At 44.4% G+C, this 20,246-nt stretch overlaps 1 protein-coding gene and 1 long non-coding RNA gene across 4 annotated transcripts in view; both read left to right on the top strand.

Moving 5' to 3' along the window:
* The window catches only part of LOC138964847 (transmembrane protein 121B-like), a 62,796-nt gene that overhangs the window by 19,215 nt on the left and 23,335 nt on the right, over positions 1–20,246 (top strand). The window lies entirely within an intron of this gene.
* Positions 2,445–18,619, top strand: LOC138964835 (uncharacterized). The gene is made up of 6 exons (XR_011455229.1): positions 2,445–3,242; positions 10,067–10,135; positions 11,274–11,367; positions 12,335–12,505; positions 12,959–13,058; positions 16,943–18,619. It is a non-coding gene; the product is annotated as an uncharacterized lncRNA (long non-coding RNA).

The raw sequence follows: 20,246 nt of genomic DNA, 5'->3' as shown, positions 1-20,246 counted from the left end.
CCCGAACGTTTTTTTCATTTTTTTGATAAATGTCTTTGCTGACGTCATATCCGGCTTTTCGTGAAAGTTGAGGCGGCACTGTCACGCCCTCATTTTTCAACCAAATTGGTTCAAATTTTGGTCAAGTAATCTTCGACGAAGCCCGGGGTTCGGTATTGCATTTCAGCTTGGTGGCTTAAAAATTAATTAATGACTTTGGTCATTAAAATCGGAAAATTGTAAAAAAAAATTAAAATTTATAAAACGATCCAAATTTACGTTTATCTTATTCTCCATCATTTGCTGATTCCAAAAACACATAAATATGTTATATTCGGATTAAAAACAAGCTCTGAAAATTAAATATATAAAAATTATTATCAAAATTAAATTGTCCAAATCAATTTAAAACCACTTTCATCTTATTCCTTGTCGGTTCCTGATTCCAAAAACATATAGATATGATATGTTTGGATTAAAAACACGCTCAGAAAGTTAAAACAAAGAGAGGTACAGAAAAGCGTGCTATCCTTCTTAGCGCAACTACTACCCCGCTCTTCTTGTCAATTTCACTGCCTTTGCCATGAGCGGTGGCCTGACGATGCTACGAGTAAAATGGCATTGCGTTCAGTTTCATTCTGTGAGTTCGACAGCTACTTGACTAAATATTGTATTTTCGCCTTACGCGACTTGTTTTGGGTTGTTGTTGTTGGGGATTTCTGATCCCAAACTGACCAAACACAAAACAAAACAAAACAAGTCGCGTAAGGCGAAAATACAATATTTAGTCAAGTAGCTGTCGAACTCACAGAATGAAACTGAACGCAATGCAACGCAGCAAGACCGTATACTCGTAGTCCACCGCTCACGGCATAGGCAGTGAAATTGACAAGAAGAGCGGGGTAGTAGTTGCGCTAAGAAGGATAGCACGCTTTTCTGTACCTCTCTTTGTTTTAACTTTCTGAGCGTGTTTTTAATCCAAACATATCATATCTATATGTTTTTGGAATCAGGAACCGACAAGGAATAAGATGAAAGTGTTTTTAAATTGATTTCAAAAATTTAATTTTGATAATAATCCAAGCGGAGCGCGGGCGAAGCCCGCGCGTAGCGAGGTAGTTTTTTTTTTCATCTCCCAGCACTGAAAATTTTTTTGCCAAGTGGTGTCTGTCTGTGAACATTGTTCTAGAATTCATCTTTTAGCACAATATTAGCGACACTGTTTGGACAATTCTATTAAAATTAGGCGTACAAACTGATTTTGTTTCGGGGAATCCTCTCAGAGGATCAGAATTTTCATATAATATCATCGGAAGCTGTTACAACGGGAAAATGTGAAACTTTTGTCACTTTTTAACATGGAATTTCATCTTTGAGCGTTTCAAGCGGACTTTAATAAAATAGTTATTTGCGAATTAAGCAGCGGAAGACACTCACCGGTTCAACATGTGTATGGTCATTAAACCTCAAAACATTTCAGTAAGTGGTTTAGACAAACACCTCCGACATGTGAGGGTGACTGGTTTGTAGCTGAAGAGTTTTTTTCTAAAGTGTGTTCTAAATACAAATGACGTACTGGTAATGATGTAATGAGTTGTTCTAATCTTGTTCTTGGAACTCTTGCTGTTCCAAGCTTGTTCTTAGCAAGTCTTGGTGACGAGAACAAAGACTATCAATGAAATCTTTAGAAATAACCTCTGACAACGACGACGATGACGACGACGACGACGACGACGATAACAACAACAACAACAAATGACATCGACGACGACGACGACAACAACAACAACAACAACAACAACAACACGAGAACAACAACAATCACGACAACGAACATGACAACAACAACACCAACAACTACGACGACAACTACAACGACTGGGTTATGATGACATCACCAATGATTTAAAGGCCGTTAAAAAATCGTTAAATCCTATTTCTTCACTGATTCTTATGAAATTTTAAAGGTAGGTTTGTTGTCCCCAACTTATTTTCACTCCATACTTTTCCAGAAGAAAAACATAATTTTGGCAGTTAAAAACCGTTAAATTTCAATTCTTCACCGATATTTATGAAATTTTGTGGGTAGGTTCGTTGTCCCCAACTGATTTTCACTCTATACTTTTCCAGAAGAAAGACATAATTTTGGCAGTTAAAAAACGTTAAATTTCAATTCTTCACCTATCTTTATGAAATTTAGTGGGTGGGTCCGTTGTCCCAAACTGAATTTTAAGACATACTTTTCCAGACAAAAAACCTTATTTTTGGCAGTTAAAAACCGTTAAATCTCAATTCTTCATCGATATTTATGAAATTTTGTGGGTAGGTTCGTTGTCCCCAACTGATTTTCACTCCATACTTTTCCAGAAGAAAAACATAATTTTGGCAGTTAAAAACCGTTAAATTCCATTTCCTTACCGATCTTTGTGAAATCGATGACACATTTTAAGACAGAGAGAGAGAGAGAGAGAGAGAGAGAGAGAGAGAGCACCCATTGCACACCGGTTGGACCGTACATAAGGTAACGTTAAATTATGCTTGTGCAACGTATGTGGGAGTATCACTTATAACCTCAGGGTATCTCTTATCCTGTTGCGCATCAATAGACTAGAGACAGCGCTGGTTAGACTAAAACATGGATCGGGAACTTCAGTACGTACTTAGGACTACCGCGGCTGTGCTTGCAAGTTTGGATAGTTCTTTCTTTCTCATTTGATCCGAGTTTTATCTGTCTCATTAAATGTCATTTTTCTACCTACTACACATATAATTTTCCTAATTGATTCCCGAAGATAAGTTAGTTTCGCTTCCACGTTTCGGTTTTCACTAATTCAACATGGCCGGCGTCGGCAATGCATCATGATCTTTGATCATCATCTTCTTCCGAAGAGGACTGGGTTCTTGCGAACGTCTCAGAGTCCTGCGGTTGAGTCACTGTTACCGATAGTGGTTAGCTCCGGCAAACAGGGAGATTAAAAAGGTGGGGAGGTTTAAAACTATGCGGTACAGGGGAGAGTGCGTTCAAGGGCGGGCTCTCATGCCCGACTGCACTGAGGAAACTGTGGCCGAGACGGGAGCGAAGGAGGGGCCTGCTTCGGCCGATGAACAAAGAAACTGTGATCGAACAAGTATGGTGTTACAAGGGGAAAGACCCGCAAAGTGAACTTAGTTGCCAAAGCCCGAAGTGTGACGACGGACTCGGTTTCCAGCAACTGTCCACCGACTCAGCGGCAAAATATGAGTTGACACGTCCGAGGTGAAAGGTAATCGTCTCTTCTTATTAGAATGAAGGTCATTGTTTATGACTAAAATACAGTAGAATCACATAATGCACGAAGGAATGGAACATGTACATGGAATAAGATTGTCCGTCCACTAAGACACATTCCTAAAGGTGGAACCAACATCCTGACGGCTATGCAGAGGAAGTGTTCTTTTTAAGAAATGCATTCAAATAAAACAAATAGGGAAATGCCCACTGAACAGAAACACCCAGGCTCCTGATTTTTGGTATGAATCCAAGTTGAGAGAGATCAGCTGAGCTAGGATTTTACATGGAATAAGATCATCCCTCCACTTGCATACAATGTATACAACCAGAAATGAAGATACAGTGTGCTTGATGTGGTGATCAAGTGACATTTTGCTATGAATGTGTTTAAGCAACTAGTAGCTTCTTCAGCGTTAATTCATTAAACAATCACTCTTATTCTTAGCACATAGAGCACATTGAATGAGTGTGTGCATGTGTGTGTGTGTGTTTGTTATTGCAATGTAAGACCTTATAATATAAAATAAATATACACAAATTAAATAACATATTCTTACTCCGAATCACATTAGCATTGAGTCACCTGAGATGCTTATCACTGAAAAACGCTTACCCGGCTAAAAATTTTAAAGGGAAGCAACCCCATCACCAAAACGAAAGTGAAAGTAGCTTGGTAATGGGCCAGCACACTGGGAGTTACCTCCCATACGGGTGTGTGCCACGTCACTTCCTCTAGGAACACGTGCCTATTCTCATACGTCTTTTTCACCTCGGAGAGGACGGTTCACTTTTTGACGCTCTGTGGCTGACCTTGTGTGTTTGAGTGACACCCGCCGGCCACGTTACCCAGCTTTTCTGCTCGCCTTGCCTTCAGTTTGGTGAGCTCGTTCCCGTTTGTTGTTGGTTGTTTGCGCTGTTTTCGTTACTGTACGTTGTCCGTTTTTTGCGGACTTGTGTGTCAGTGACTTGCGTGTTTCGCCATTTTGTTGTGTGAGTTAGTTAGCTAGCTCGTATGACTTTGCTCGTAGCTCTGCGTGCCCCTTTCTGTGTTGGGCAAGTGTAGCTATAGTATTTTGTTGACGCGAAAGTGTGTGTGTTTACTGTGTTTTCAGTCGTTTAGACTTACTTGTCAGTAAATTTTTTCGCGTTGCCACGTGTTGTTGACCGGCGTGTCAGTGACTTGCGTGTTTCGCCATTTTGTTGTGTGAGTTAGTTTTCTGGCTCGTGTGATTTTGTTTGTAGCTCTACGTGCCTCTGTTTTTGTGGGGCAAGTTTAGCTATCGTATTTTGTCGACGCGAAAGAGTGTGTGTTTACTGTGTTTTCAGTCGTTTAGACTTACGTGTCAGTAAATTTTTTCGCGTTGCCACGTGTTGTTGACTTGTGTGTCAGTTACTTGCGTGTTTCGCCTTTTTGTTGTGTGAGTTAGTTTACTAGCTCGTGTGACTTTGTTTGTAGCTCTACGTGCCTCTGTTTTTGTTAGGCAAGTGTAGCTATCGTAATTTGTTGACGCGAAAGTGTGTGTTTTTACTGAGTTTTCAGTCGTTTAGACTTACGTTCAGTAAAATGTTTTCGTGTTGTTTACATGGATTTGACAGCATGTCTGATTCAGACAAGCGCTGTGGCAAGTCGGACCCCAAGGGGAAATTTAAGCCTTAGGCTTCTTCTTAAGCAGTTTTACTTGTACAGACCAAGAACGTAGCACTTTGTTGTCTGTACCTATTTCGGCGCCTTGCGCTGTTACTACTTCTGCTATCTTTTGCGGCGCCTAGCGCTACTGTTACGTCTGCTCCGGTTCTCTACTACGGAGACTTCGTCCTCGTTGTTAGCACCTGTGCAGGGTGCGTTGGTTCCTTTCTGTTTTAGACACTGGTTCCGGAAATCCGCAGCTTGGTGCAGGCAGAGTTCCAGCGTTCCGTCGCCAGTTGTTTGGCGTTTCCGGCATCTGGCAGTGACGTCCGGGCGTTGGCTTCCGTGTCTTTGCCTTCCATTTCCGGTTTGGAGCAGCGTCCTCCCTCTTCAGCTGCGGCTGGTAAGCAGAGCTGGTCCGATAGCCCTCGTGAGGCGCCTGGACGTTCTCTCTCGGGAGACAGCTCTTTCGCTTCGGGTCACGACCGATACCATGCTGATCTTTCATTTCCGGCGATAACCTACGAGGCCCCGGATTTGATCGAACAGCGGCGGCAGTCGGTTTCGGCTGCCGCATTTCCGGCACTTGCCGGAAGTGATGATCCGTCCGCTCCGGCACGCTACGGCGGTCGCTGCAGGATGGAGTATTCACTGACTTCCGGTCCTTCCGGATCGCGAAGTCAACCAGTGCAGCCTTCGTTTCCGCATTGCGCGGTTCCGTCGGCTACACTACCGGCTCTCGCCGGAAGTGATGATCCGTCCACGCAGGCACGCTACGGCGGCTGCGGCAGGATGGAGTATTCACTGACTTCCGGTCCTTCCGGATCACGAAGTCAACCAGTGCAGCCTTCACTTCCGCATTGCGCGGTTTCCGACGGCTACACTTCCGGTTTCGGCCGGACACGCTGCTTCCTCTTCTGGTGCTTCCTTCCGGATACCAGTGGGTGGATTCCAGCGTACGCCTTCTGGCCTGTTAGTGCCTAGGCTTGAGCAGGCATCACTCCACTCTGATGGGGGAGTGACGTCAGCTCATCCAGCTCCAGTTTTTCCGGATAGTCGTCCTGCCTACCCTTTACCTTCACAAGGTTCTGGGCTGCAGGATGATGTTCGTGCACAGGCATTTCCGGTTTCCGGTTTGCCAGGGCATGCTTCTGCTTCCGGAACTGGTGTTTTTGGTTTCAGTGCAGCCTTCGCTTCCGCATTGCGCGGTTCTGTCGGCTGCACTACCGGCACTCGCCGGAGGTGATGATCCGTCCACGCAGGCACGCTACGGCGGCTGCGGCAGTATGGAGTTTTCACTGACTTCCGGTCCTTCCGGATCACGAAGTCAACCAGTGCAGCCTTCAATTCCGCATTGCGCGGTTTCGTCGACTACATTTCCGGTTTCGGCCGGACACGCTGCTTCCTCTTCTGGTGCTTCCTTTCGGATATCAGAGGGTGGATTCCAGCGTACGCCTTCCGGCCATTTAGGCCTAGGCTTGAGCAGGCATCACTCCACTCGGATGGGGGAGTGACGTCAGCTCATCCAGCTCCGGTTTTTACGGATGGTCGTCCTGCCTACCCTTACCTTCACAAGGTTCTGGGTTGCAGGATAATGTTCGTGCACAGGCATTCCGGTTTCCGGTTTGCCAGGGCATGCTTCTGCTTCCGGAACTGGTGGTTTTGGTCATGGTTCCATGTGTGACTATTCTGATGCTCCATCAGTGGTCAACGAGGAGTCTCGGGGCGTGTTTCCGTCGAAGCTCAAGTCTGTTCTTGACATCGCGGCGGAAGTAGCGTCTCGTTTTTTCCCCGAAGGGGTGGTGGCTGCGGACTCTTCCGCTCCGTTCGATCCTTCGGCCATGGCGGACTTCCGGCCGGCACAGGAAGATGTTTCTTCCTTCCGGTTCGCCGAGTCTCCGTCAGTGGCTTACCAACTTTCGCATTCGCTGGTTCGTCCAGCACATGCGGGGAGTGGTATTCGGCCAGTGCCTGTTCCGTTACTGCTTCCTTTTGGTCCAGTTCCGGAATCAGCTCAGCAGTGGGTGGCGTCGGCTTCTCAAGCCTCTTCCTTTGTGCCTACGGGCAATAGGAAGCTTAGCTTGCCCACTCAGAGCCAGAGCTGGCTGGCGTCTTTTGCACTCCCTAGGGCTACCCTTCCGGTTCCCCGGGAATTGCTGCCTCTTCTGGCTAAACCGATCAAGCTTGATCTGGTTCTGCCGGTTTCTGAGGCTTCCCTCCTCTCTGCTGAGGAGGTTGGACGTCGGCAGATCGAACTGTCCTCCGTTGCGGAGACTCTTGTTCGGACTCTGATCGGGCATTGATCGATTCGCTGGTTCCTTTCACTCTCAGTGAAGAACAAAATGCGGACGATGTCTCTGCGCTTTTTACCGCCTTGGCCAAGGTCAATGAGGAACAATTGCGTCTTTCCTCTCTAAGTACAGCCAAGCGGTCCTCTGTAGGAGGGATCTCTTCCTCTCGCAGTCCCAGTTCACGGAGCTGGCTACTAGGGAGACCTTGAGAGTCTCCCCGGTCTCAGAGGAATCTCGCTTCTGTTCTCTGGCAATGGATGCCAGACAGAAGGAGATTCAGTCGAACAAGGACAGTCAGTTCCTCGACTTCACTCTGCAGGGGGTGAAACAGTCTAAGCCTTCTAAGCAAAAGCAGGCTCAGACATTGTCGAACCTCAAGCCAGCTCAGAAGCGGCAGGCTCTGCCGGTCGCACGTGGCAGGAAGAAGAGGATGGCATCGGGGAGGGGGTGTGGCGGCTCTGGGAGTAAGCCACACCCCCAATGAAGCGCTCCCGATCTCACCCCCCTCCCGCCTTCCACCTTGGTGATGGCGGGAGGCCCCTCCCGTGCGCTTTCTCGTTGGATGTCGGTAGTAGACAGCCAATGGATTGTGGGAGTGGTGAGATCGGGCTTCCGCCTGCTCTGGCGGGAGGAAAAGGCGCCTCTTACCCGAGTGCCACCGCGGTTCAAGCCCATCTTCTCGCAGGAAGCATGTTCCGTCTTGCAGTCGGAAATTGCCTCCCTGGAGCAGAAGGGCGCGGTGGAGAGAGTTCGGGTCCATAGCTCCCTGGGATTTTAGGGCGTCTTTTCGCCGTTCCCAAAGCGTCAGGAGGACGGCGTCCCGTGTTGGATTTATCTCTCCTCAACACTTTCTTGAGTGAGATAAAAGACAAGATGGAGACGCCAGCCTCGGTCCGAGACTCTCTCCGCCCAGGAGACTGGGTGACCTCGATCGATCTCACGGACGCATACTTTCATTCTTATGCATCCGGCCGACCGGAAATGGCTTTGTTTCCGGTGGGGAGATCAGATCTACCAGTTTCACGCACTCCCTTTCGGGCTGTCCCTCGCACCATGGATTTTCACCATGGTGGTGAGACAGGTCTGTGCACTGGTGAGGTCCTAGGGTATCCGCCTGCGGGCTTATCTGGACGACTGATTCATCATGAACCAGTCCCAGAGCGGCTGTTCGCAAGATACCCTGATGGTTCTTCGAGAATCCAACTTGTTGGGGTTCTCGATCAACCAGGGAAAGTCGGAGCTGACCCCGTCACAGACATTCACTTATCTGGGGATGTCTTTCGACACGGTCGCGTGGACTGTCCAGCCTTCTCAGAGAAGGGTGCACAAGCTCCAAGCTCAGATTTGCTCCACTTTGCCTCTCCTGATGGCTTCCATCCGTCTGGACTTGGTGGCCCGCTCGCATAGAGCGTCCACCTCGTCAGTTTATGCTTCCCACTGGAAGGCATGGACTGCCTGGTGTTCAGCTACAGGGGTGAGTTCGGTGGCTCCGCGCTCTATTCAGGTCGCCAACCGCCTCTCTTTCATGTTTTCGCAGGGCGCCTCAGGCTCCTCGTTGAGGGTCCGGCGCTTCGCTATCTCGGCGACTCTTAAGCAGATCGGTCGGTCTGTTCGAGTCGGGGGCGTTATAGCTGCAGTCATTAAAAGGGCTGCTCTTAAGGAAGCGAAAGCTCGTTTGCCCGCTCCCAAGTGGGACTTGTTTTTAATCCTGGAATTTCTACGTTCTGCGGATTTTGAGCCTTTGAGCGAGGCCATTCTGTTCAATGTCACTCGCAAAGCGCTGGTTCTTCTTTTGTTGGCAACGGCCCGACGGGGTAGCGAGGTCCACGCCCTGTCGGGTCAGCCTGGAGATATCTCCTTTTAGTCGGACGGTTCCGCATCTTTGCGTTTCCGGCCCGATTTCCTGGCCAAGAATCAGTCTCCGGGGCAGGCCTCTCCGCTGGTTAGAGTCAAGGCTCTGATCAGCGCGTTGGCCCCGGATGACCTTGATTCGGTCAATTGCCCTGTGAGGGCTCTTCGTCTGTACTTAGCCCGGACTCAGCCGTTTCGGTCTAGTTCTCAGAAGTTGCTGTTTATCTCGCCCTTTTCTAGGCGCGAGTAAAATTTGTCGAAGGTATCGTTGGCCCGGTGGGTGTCCTCGCTCATTAAGCAAGCTTATGAGTGGAGTCACACAAAGAGGGGGGGGGGTCATGCCCTCCTTGCCACTTGACTCGGCCCGAGCCCATGAAATGAGGGCGTGGGCATCCTCTCTGGCAGTACTGCGCTCCAGATGTCTAGAGGAGGTGCTGTCAATTGCGTTTTGGCGTTCTTAAGATGTTTTCATAAACTTTTATCTTCGGGACGTCTCGGCTCTTCGACAGGATGGCTCCAGAGGCCTTCCAGCTCTCATAGCAGCAGGTCAGTTCCTGTCCAGAACTTGATGGTGAGGTTTGATTCATTTCTAGCCCACCGCCTTGTTGATGTTATCTGCTAATGTGATTCGGAGTAAGAATATGTTATTTAATGGAAAATTTCCTAGATAAATTTTCATTTAATTAATATACTTACCCGAATCACATACTGTATTCCCTCCCACCTGCCCCGCGTATGGTTTTAAGATTTTTAAAGCCGTATGAGAATAGGCACGTGTTCCTAGAGGAAGTGACGTGGCACACACCCGTATGGGAGGTAACTCCCAGTGTGCTGGCCCATTACCAAGCTACTTTCACTTTCGTTTTGGTGATGGGGTTGCTTCCCTTTAAAATTTTTAGCCGGGTAAGCGTTTTTCAGTGATAAGCATCTCAGGTGACTCAATGCTAATGTGATTCGGGTAAGTATATTAATTAAATGAAAATTTATCTAGGAAATTTTCCATTATAACACATGCTGGGATTCTAAATATGTTCTGTTTACTTGCAGGTCTCAGTTATTACCAAGCCCTGCCTCATTCTTCCCGCAACACTGACATGGTGCTGTTGTAGAACACAAGTAAGTCCTTTGATCATTTCCAAAATACACTAGTGCAATAGCTTGTGAGTGCAACTGGTGGTAATGAGAATATTTTACCACAAAAGGCTAAAGTACAAATAACAGATTTATTATGTTGGAAAAAGAAGTAAGCCAGAGCAAGTGATTAGTGTACCAGTTAGCTAGGGTGTGTATTATATAATTACAATTTACAGTCAGCATAGAATGTTGAGGACAGTCTAGAATTTTTCTCGCCCTGTGAATTCAACTGCAAATCAGATGGCATGAAGAAATCAATGTTATATTATGCTCTGCATTGAGTGAACCATCTCCTGTCATTCTGAGTGACACATCTCTTTAACTGAAAAACATGCCAGTAATTAAATCCAGGCTACATGGGGATGGAAAATGACCCTGGCAATTTCAACCTCTGAATGATTGTGTCTTTGTGTAGCAGGATTATGGATAGATCTTCACAAGCCTTAGTTCATTTGTCTGTACATGTGTATCATGTATGGCGGTATAAGTTAATACTATTAGTCAATTTCAAATAGCAGAGTTATTTTCAGAGCTTTCTAACTTCAAACCCTGTGGAATCTATAGTTTGTAATAAAGGGTATTTTGACTTTGACTCCGAGTTTCTTTCTTGCAAAGTCATTCTTTTCTCATTCAAGGGACTAAACCACTACATGTACTGATGACTGCCTGCATCAGGGTTATAATTTATGAAGAAGTCAAAATGCACAATATATATCAGTTTACAGTTTAAAGGCCCACTTGCCTTGTCACTACAGTATAATGTGGCTATGCTTTAACATGGAATCCCTCATCTTGGCCACATACAAAAAATTATATATTCAGTGACTGCTTGCTGTGGTGAGTTAAAATGTGTGATGAAATATTTTCACAAAAAGGTACCAGTGTTGTTAACAAAACTAATTCTTTAACAAACAAACAAAAACCACTCTGCACAGAGAGCATTCAAGCTGATCTATGTTGCTATTCGTCCAAGTAGAGGGATGATCTTATCCCAAGTAAAAGCCTGACAAGATCTGAGACTGTGAAGCAAAATGTTTTTACATGGTAAAGTAAGCCTTTAACGAGCAAGTATGTCTATTGCACTGGGTGTTTTATTATTATTGTATCATTTTTCTTTCAGGTAGTCTCTCTTTAAACTGACTTTCTACACCATGGTGTCTCTGGCAGTGTTATATTGGCAGAAGACAGTTGGAACTGGATTCCTCATTTAGATGGTAGGCATGTTTTGGGCTTTTGTGTTGCTTTGGTGTATGTGTGTGTGTGTATGTGTGTGTCTGTTCTATACCAGAAATAAACACACTGTTTGCTTGCTGTGGTGAAGTGACATTTTGTGATTTTTTTTTAAATGAGCTAGTACAGTTGTAGCTTTTACAGCATTTATTCATAACACAATCGCACTTGGCGCAGAGAGCAACCAGACCGTTCATTGTGGGTATGTGAACAAGTTAAGAGATCATGTCTTATCCCATTTTAAAGCCTGACCAGATCTTAGACGGTGAGCCAAATTGTTTTCATGAGAAGGAATGTGCCTTTCAGAGAAATCTATTAACTACAGTATTACTTTACAAAACATATTTTAAGAAATGAAATGTGTTACAAGTAACAGCCATGGGGGTGATAGCCTGTAGGTGGAATAATAATCTTCAATTGCCCAGAAATGATTGTTATCTGGTCAAGAAATGCAAAGCATTTTGATGTTTGTGACGATTAGTTACTCTTTATCACGTTTGGTCCCTGATTTTGCTGTCCTTGTCTGCGTTGGGCAGGTGTGCGTCCATGATGTCATTGCTATTGAAAACTAATCTGTACTGCAAAGTAAATGTACCCGTACATGACGTACATGGCAGTTGTCAACCGGGGGCCAGCCATGACTGGGACTGATGTATCCACAGGCACTCGACACCAGGTGGGCGGGGCCAGTGGTTGGGGTGTGATTCCCTGCCTTACACCACCACAAAGTGTAGTATCAGCAGACAAGACTGAGCAGAACTTCTGCCCCCCCCCCCCTCACCAATTGACCACTCAGTGCCATGTGCCTGCAGCTGTATCATAAACACTTTGTGACAATAGTTGTTACCTCCTTAGAACAGATCTTGTGATGCTCCTCAGTCAGTCAGTGTTTGATGGATGCTAACTGGTATACTTGACATAGTGTTCATATGAAAGTTTTATGTGTTGCAGCTCATCCAGATCACAGGTACACAAAGGAGCTGGTTACAGTGATAACATAGGCACATGGAACTGCTTATGGACTACTTTAGAAAGTGAGCGGTTACAACCAAGACTCTTCCGTCAGGAAGGTCTGCGGAAGGGTGCTTGATCTGTTTCCTCGGACAGGCTTTTCAAGACTAGGTAGGTTAAACCACATGATTGGGCTTTAATTATGAATGCACTTCAAAATTCACTCTATTTCATTATCTTGTACAACCCCCCGCGGGTTAGGGGGAAGAATTTACCCGATGCTCCCCAGCATGTCGTAAGAGGCGACTAACGGATTCTGTTTCTCCTTTTACCCTTGTTAAGTGTTTCTTGTATAGAATATAGTCAATGTTTGTAAAGATTTTAGTCAAGCAGTATGTAAGAAATGTTAAGTCCTTTGTACTGGAAACTTGCATTCTCCCAGTAAGGTAATATATTGTACTGCGTTGCAAGCCCCTGGAGCAATTTTTTGATTAGTGCTTTTGTGAACAAGAAACAATTAACAAATCTTCAATAGTACTGACCAAAGAAGAAGGTTTAATTGTGTGATCATGATTTGATACATATGCTTGACCCTGAAGATGTGTTTTATTTGTTTTGTTTCAGAACAAAGTTTGGTGAAGTAGAAGCTACCGCTGTAGGCTGGTGTAAGGCTGAAGAAGAACCTCTGACAAGTCCATTTTCAAGCAACTGAGCACGAACCCAGGTACAAGACACAGAGCTCTCTTTCTATCGGTCTGTTATTCATAGAATGACACTAACAGTGACACAAGTAAATAATCTGTATCATTGTCTTGACCTCTAAAAATTTGGTAGAGAATAAGATGACTGATAGTATTATTTTGATTACCGTACTTTCCGGGTGACAAGGCGCTTTGTTATCTAAGACGCACCCCCTTCTTTTAAAAAAAAAAATGTAATCCAGTCACCCATTGGACGCAGGGGGCCAATAGGGCGCACCAAAATGACCCAGTTTTTGCCATGAGAGGTGGTTCCCCTGTCATATCTGAGAGAGGAAACACTTCCTGCATCGGGGTCAGTGACCAAAGGCATTGTGATAGCTGGGTGGCCTTGTTAAAAGACACGACCTTCTTCCCAGGGGTCAATGACCGAGTTTAACAGAGTGGAAATCTGTGTGTGCGGCCAGATCAAAGGCAGGGCAGTACCTAGTAGCTGAAACATGCATTATCACAAGTTGTTTGACTGGTACTCAAGCGGTCTCTTTGATTTTTTTCGTATTTCATACACGGATTAGGCGCTTCGTTATACAAGACGCAGGGGTCGAACTCAAGGAAAAAAGTCGCGCCTTATGACCCGGAAAGTACGGTATTTCATGGTCATTACAGTGGCCTCCACCCCTGCCCCTTTTAAGACACCCCAATCTAAGACTCCTTCCTATTAATGACCCTGTTTTCGCAGACTTCTTGTTCATAACATCTGTAAATTCACTCCCATTTTAAGACTTGCTCCATTTGGACTTGGACTGGGTGGCCGAGTGGTAACGCAATTGCGCTCGGAAGCGAGAGGTTGCGAGTTCGACCCTGGCAATTTTCTCCCACCTTCCCTAACCTAGGTGGTGGGTTCAAGTGCTAGTCTTTCGGATGAGACGAAAAACCGAGGTCCCTTCATGTACACTACATTGGGGTGTGCACGTTAAAGATCTCACGATTGACAAAAGGGTCTTTCCTGGCAAAATTGTATAGGCATAGATAAAAATGTCCACCAAAATACCCGTGTGACTTGGAATAATAGGCCGTGAAAAGTAGGATATGCGCTGAAATGGCTGCGATCTGCTGGCCGATGTGAATGCGTGATGTATTGTGTAAAAAAAATTCCATCTCACACGGCATAAATAAATCCCTGCGCCTTGAATATGTGCACGATATAAATTGCATAAAATAAAAAGATAAAATAAATCCCTGCTCTTAGAACTGTACCCACGGAATACGCGCGATATAAGCCTCATATTGATTGATTGATTTTAAGACCTGATTTTGCTTATTTTGGATTTCGAAAAAGAGAAAAACAAATTCCCACTCTGTACAGAATTAAGCCAGGCTCATGATTTTTGTATGGACCAAGTTGAGAGATGGCATTTGTATAGGCCTGACCAGATCTGAGATGTTGAATCTAATTGCTTACGAAGAAAGCATTGTGTCATTATAGGCACACTACTTCTCGTCACCGTCTCAGTTCTGGCCAGGCTTTAACATAGGATAAGCTCATCCCTCAACTTTGTCACATATGAACAATCGACACACTGACTCTTGCTGTTGTGAGTTGACATTTTTTGATGAATTTATTTCTGGAAAAGGCACCATGCAGTGCTGTTTCAGGGGTGGGACTTTTCCGCGGATTTCCGCGGACACAACTTACGAATTCTGCTGGAGTAATCTATTTTTCCGCGTCACATTTCATTACAATATCTATGACTTGTTGACTGAATGATTTGGAGAGACGTGGAGATGAAACAGAACACTGGAGGCTTGAGAGTTAAATTGTGCTGACTGAAAACTCCTGATAACTAATAGTAATTTTGAGGGGGGGGGGGGGGAGGTTGGGGAGTGTGGAGAATGTCTTTTTTGTCAGATTGCACAGATTTTAATGTACCATTTAACCAAAATTCGGGGTAACGTGCCCCCGAACCCCCTGGAAAAAAAGGGATTTCCTCTTTTTTCATCACAAGAGAGTCCCACCCCTGTGTTTACAGAATTCCTTGTTTAAAACTATCACTGTGCACAGAGGGAAGGGGGGGGGGTGTATTTGACCACCCCTGCGTTTACAGAATTCCTTGTTTAAAACTATCACTGTGCACAGAGGGAAGGGGGGGGGGTGTATTTGACCACCCCTGCGTTTACAGAATTCCTTGTTTAAAACTATCACTGTGCACAGAGGGAAGGGGGGGTGTATTTGACCACCCCTGTGTTTACAGAATTCCTTGTTTAAAACTATCATTGTGCACAGAGGGAAGAGGGGGGGGGGGTGTATTTGACCACCCCTGTGTTTACAGAATTCCTTGTTTAAAACTATCACTGTGCACAGAGGGAAGGGGGGGGGGGTGTATTTGACCACCCCTGTGTTTACAGAATTCCTTGTTTAAAACTTTCACTGTGCACAGAGGGAAGGGGGGGGGGTGTATTTGACCACCCCTGTGTTTACAGAATTCCTTGTTTAAAACTATCACTGTGCACAGAGGGAAGGGGGGGGGGGTGTATTTGACCACCCCTGTGTTTACAGAATTCCTTGTTTAAAACTATCACTGTGCACAGAGGGAAGGGGGGGGGGTGTATTTGACCACCCCTGTGTTTACAGAATTCCTTGTTTAAAACTATCACTGTGCACAGAGGGAAGGGGGGGGGGGTGTATTTGACCACCCCTGTGTTTACAGAATTCCTTGTTTAAAACTATCACTGTGCACAGAGGGAAGGGGGGGGTGTATTTGACCACCCCTGTGTTTACAGAATTCCTTGTTTAAAACTATCACTGTGCACAGAGGGAAGGGGGGGTGTATTTGACCACCCCTGTGTTTACAGAATTCCTTGTTTAAAACTATCACTGTGCACAGAGGGAAGGGGGGGGGGGGTGTATTTGACCACCCCTGTGTTTACAGAATTCCTTGTTTAAAACTATCACTGTGCACAGAGGGAAGGGGGGGGGGGTGTATTTGACCACCCCTGTGTTTACAGAATTCCTTGTTTAAAACTATCACTGTGCACAGAGGGAAGGGGGGGTGTATTTGACCACCCCTGTGTTTACAGAATTCCTTGTTTAAAACTATCACTGTGCACAGAGGGGGGGGGGGGGGGGGTGTATGTGACCAAGTGAAGTGCATTGCTACATAATAAAATGAGCAAATCCGTCCCGTGAAGAAAACTTCTGCTTACTTAATTGTCAGATTTGCCAAGGCGTGTACATGAAATAAGATTATCATTCTAAATGCTGAATCAACATTCTGACTGTTTCCTATGAAACCAGGCTTGATTTTTGGTATGAATCCAAGTTAAGGGATAGCATGTGTAAAAGCAGAATTGTGTACAGAGGCAGCTTTGTGTTATTAAAGGCCGGCTGCTTTTCGTGAACACAGTTTGGCTCACATCTCACATCACCTGCCAGGCTTTTTGTTAAAAAAAATTTTTTTACCATGGGATAAGACTATCCCTCCATTTAAGCACATACCAGCAATAAACACAGTGGTTACTTGTGATGAACTAGTGGCAAGACAAATGATTTAAGCATCACATAACCTTCCTAAGTGAAGTCAAGTTATGTGTGTGTGCATGTGTGTGTGTCAGCATAGAATGTTGAGGACAGTTCGATGGTAAATAACCCTGACAATTTTAGCCTATGATTGTGCCTACATTGTGGCAGGATTGGATGTGGATCTTCAAAAGCCTAAGTTAACAAAAAAGTATGTAAAAGTACATTTTGAATAGTAGTTTTTTTCTCAGAGGGAAGATATCACAAGATATGATCGTTCCACTGCATGTATGCCACATAACTAAAACAAAAATTAAATGTTATTTTAATCGTCTTTTGGGTAAAACAAATACACCATCAATATATTATAATAATGATCTTGCTTGTTTACAGATGGACAACAGCTACTGCCAGGACCAGGTTACGCATAAAGAAAACAGTCAACACTTGGCTGGTGCTGCAGCTTCTTTGATGTCTATTTTTTTTTTTTTTTAAGACAGACAGCTACCAGCTCATTCAAGACCATAGCCCCATCTTACTCACGCAGAACAGACAGCCATCTTTCGCCTTTGCACAGAACACTGCTGTCTGAAGGTACACATCAAAAGGATAGGTTTTGCACCTACAGCGTGCGACTGTGGCTAGGGTAGGAAGAACAGACTCTGCAACACGTTCTGAGAGGGTGGCCTTTTCTTGCCACCCGTACCCCTGTGCAACAAGACTTGGCCAGAGAGCACACATCCAAATGTGAACACTGAAGAGGAAGAAGAAGAAGAAGGTGCCCACACAGAAGGACATAAATCTACTTTAAGGGCACACAAGTTTACAGCAGTTTATTGAATTGTAGCAGATTATAGGGAGAAAATGAACAAGCTAAATAGGCTGTACAGTACTTCACTTGAACAATGTATAAAGTTCCCTGTATTAAGAACATTTACAGATCACAAGACATTGTGTTTTCTTTTGTTTACAATACAAATGTTTCATAATAAAAAGATGTGCACTAGGCAAGATCCTTAAAATGTAAAACTAGTAGTGTGACAATTTTGAATTGTTCAGAGATGGTTTTTCTTCAGTGGTAAATGTTTTAGCTTTTTTATAAGATCCCGTTAGGGAAGCATACTATAAAACCTTGACCTTCCAAACTGTGTTAGCACCCTGGGCTGCGATCATTGTGTTGAGCTACTTAAAGGCACAGTGCAGCTTACAGCCTTCGTTTTGCGTTTTTGTTGCAGCTGAGTGCATTTACAGTTCAAAAATCCTCCTATGGTAGTAAAACAAACCCAAAACTACCCAACGATGACATCTATGAAGCTCGACAGTTTCTTGTTCACGCGAGTGCATAAATTAACCTAGTTATTACGTGGTGTTTGGTCGGAGTTCGATTCAACTGAGTGATTCCGGCCTCCATTTTGTTTTATACAAACTCATGATGATGTCTGACATAGTTTGCTAGTGACGTGTCTTTTTGTGCATGATGTGGTGATCTACCTGATCTAAATTTAGATCCAAAAATAGGTCAAGACCAGCCGGGTCCGAGTACGAAATTGATTCGTAAAAAAATCGCAGTTCTTGACTCTTTGGGTGCAAGTCAATGAAACTTGGTAGTTCTTCTAACAGATAGCTGCCTGAGGTATGACTAAAAGCCCCAGGGGCTCCGTGCACCTGAATTTGACAAGTTCAGTACCTTCAGCAAGCGCAAGTACAGTAGAGAAGCGCTTGACACACTGAAAAAGGCCTACTACGAGCAAAAGAAAAAAAATCAGTGATGCATGTGCTTTTGATGTAATCTTCTTTGACATTATGATGACTACAAAAACTGACTGATGTGTTTTGTTTGTGAATGATGGATATATGTGCATGATTGCGTTTCGCAGACACAGTTGTCATGTGCGTTGTAATTGGCGACGAATGCTGGATGATTACTATTTTTGTACCAGGATTACTATTTTTGGGGCTGAGCATTACTCCAAAACACTTATGGGGGTAAACAGGTCTGCAGCACAACTACAAATGTAGAAATGTCGTCTGCATTTTGTATATTTTAAAAGGTTATTTTTGTGCACAGAACATACATCTGCAGGGAGGTTTGGAGGGTGAAGTTAGGATCTGTTAGGAGGCATACAGCATCACACTCATTTTGTGTGTGTGTATTTTGTGTTGACAGATAAGACACTGTCATTCCAGCAGAAACCTGTGATGATGCACATTTTATTGAAGTGACCAGCTGAAATTGTATGTACGTTGTTATGAAATTGACAAATGATCCCTGCTTTGCAATCCTGGGTTAATGATATTGCCAAAATTAAAACGTGGAGGAAAAAGTGAGTGTAAACCTATTCTTGTGGTGGTGGTGGTGGTGGTGTGTGTGTGTGTCTGGTTAGTGTGTGTTTGAGTGTGTGTTAAACAAACAACGACAAACAACACCAAACCTACATCAAACAAGCACAACAAAAACAAATTACACAAAAAAATGGCAAAAATCAGAATATCAACTGAGAAAAAAACCGTGGCTGAATGCAATACTTATTATAACTTAAAAAGTAAAAGTGGATGTGTGCGTATGTTTGAGTGTTTTAAACAAACAACAAACCTAAATTAAAGAAGCACAACAAACAAACAAAAAACCTGGCAAAGTTCTGAACATTAACACAATGCTGCTTTCTGCTTTGAGGGGAGGAATAAAATGACTGAAGCCGGACTGCCGAGAGGAGGAAGGAGGGGGAAAAGAACACGCAGACATGAAAACACACACAACTCTATGACAGATAAACTGCTTATGTTCAAAAATCAAGAATATTTAAGCGTGCACACACGCACGCACACACACACACACACACACAGACTCTCCTCGTGAAAGTAAAGGTAAACTCGAACTTGAAGGTAAGTATAAATGTTTGATATGGAAGAAACCTGTGATAAAAGTCTTTGTATAAATCATCGGTACCAACAAAATTCAGTTGCCACAACGCGTAAAAGGACATACTGTAGTTTCAAATTAGTAACAATCTAAGCCATTTTAATCAGCACTGGTGTCCGGCAAGCACTAACAGATACAACAGCACGTGTATGCATCTTGAAGTAATAAGACCTTGAAGTAGGGCCTAGAGTTTACACTATGCATTATGTAATGCTTTAATTCAGCTGCCTAACTGTGGAACTTTGCAAATGTGTGAGGACCGTTTCACAAAACAGACAAAACACCCTCTCAGTTATTTACACAAATCAGTTCCAGAATGTGCGTGTTCCTTTTCCGTCTCTACAAATTAATGTTATCTGGGGGGAAAACGAATCATTGTCGCTTCCGCCCTCAGTTATAATTGCCTGAGCATAATAGGAAATGCAACAGGTGTAGTCTTCCGCCTGATTTTTAGTCAAGATATTTCGACACAGAATGTTTCTTTCTTTTTTCTTTGTATGTTCACAAGCTCACATACAATCATTTATGCAACACTGACAATAAGACCAGACCAGAGTTGTGATTGAAATGGGCAGTTTATTTAATAAAGCTGCAGAATGAATAAAAATACATGAAAAAATAAGGTGGTCCCGCTGTACAAAGCCGGTTACCAAACACACACACACACCAACACACACAAACACACTCACGCACGCACACTGACACACACACACACACACACACACACATGACACACACACACACACACACACACACACACACACACACACACACACA

This window comes from Littorina saxatilis, linkage group LG4, assembly GCF_037325665.1.
Source record: "Littorina saxatilis isolate snail1 linkage group LG4, US_GU_Lsax_2.0, whole genome shotgun sequence".
Classification (NCBI taxonomy): Eukaryota; Metazoa; Mollusca; class Gastropoda; order Littorinimorpha; family Littorinidae; genus Littorina; species Littorina saxatilis.
This window is presented reverse-complemented; position numbering and strand designations above follow the sequence as displayed.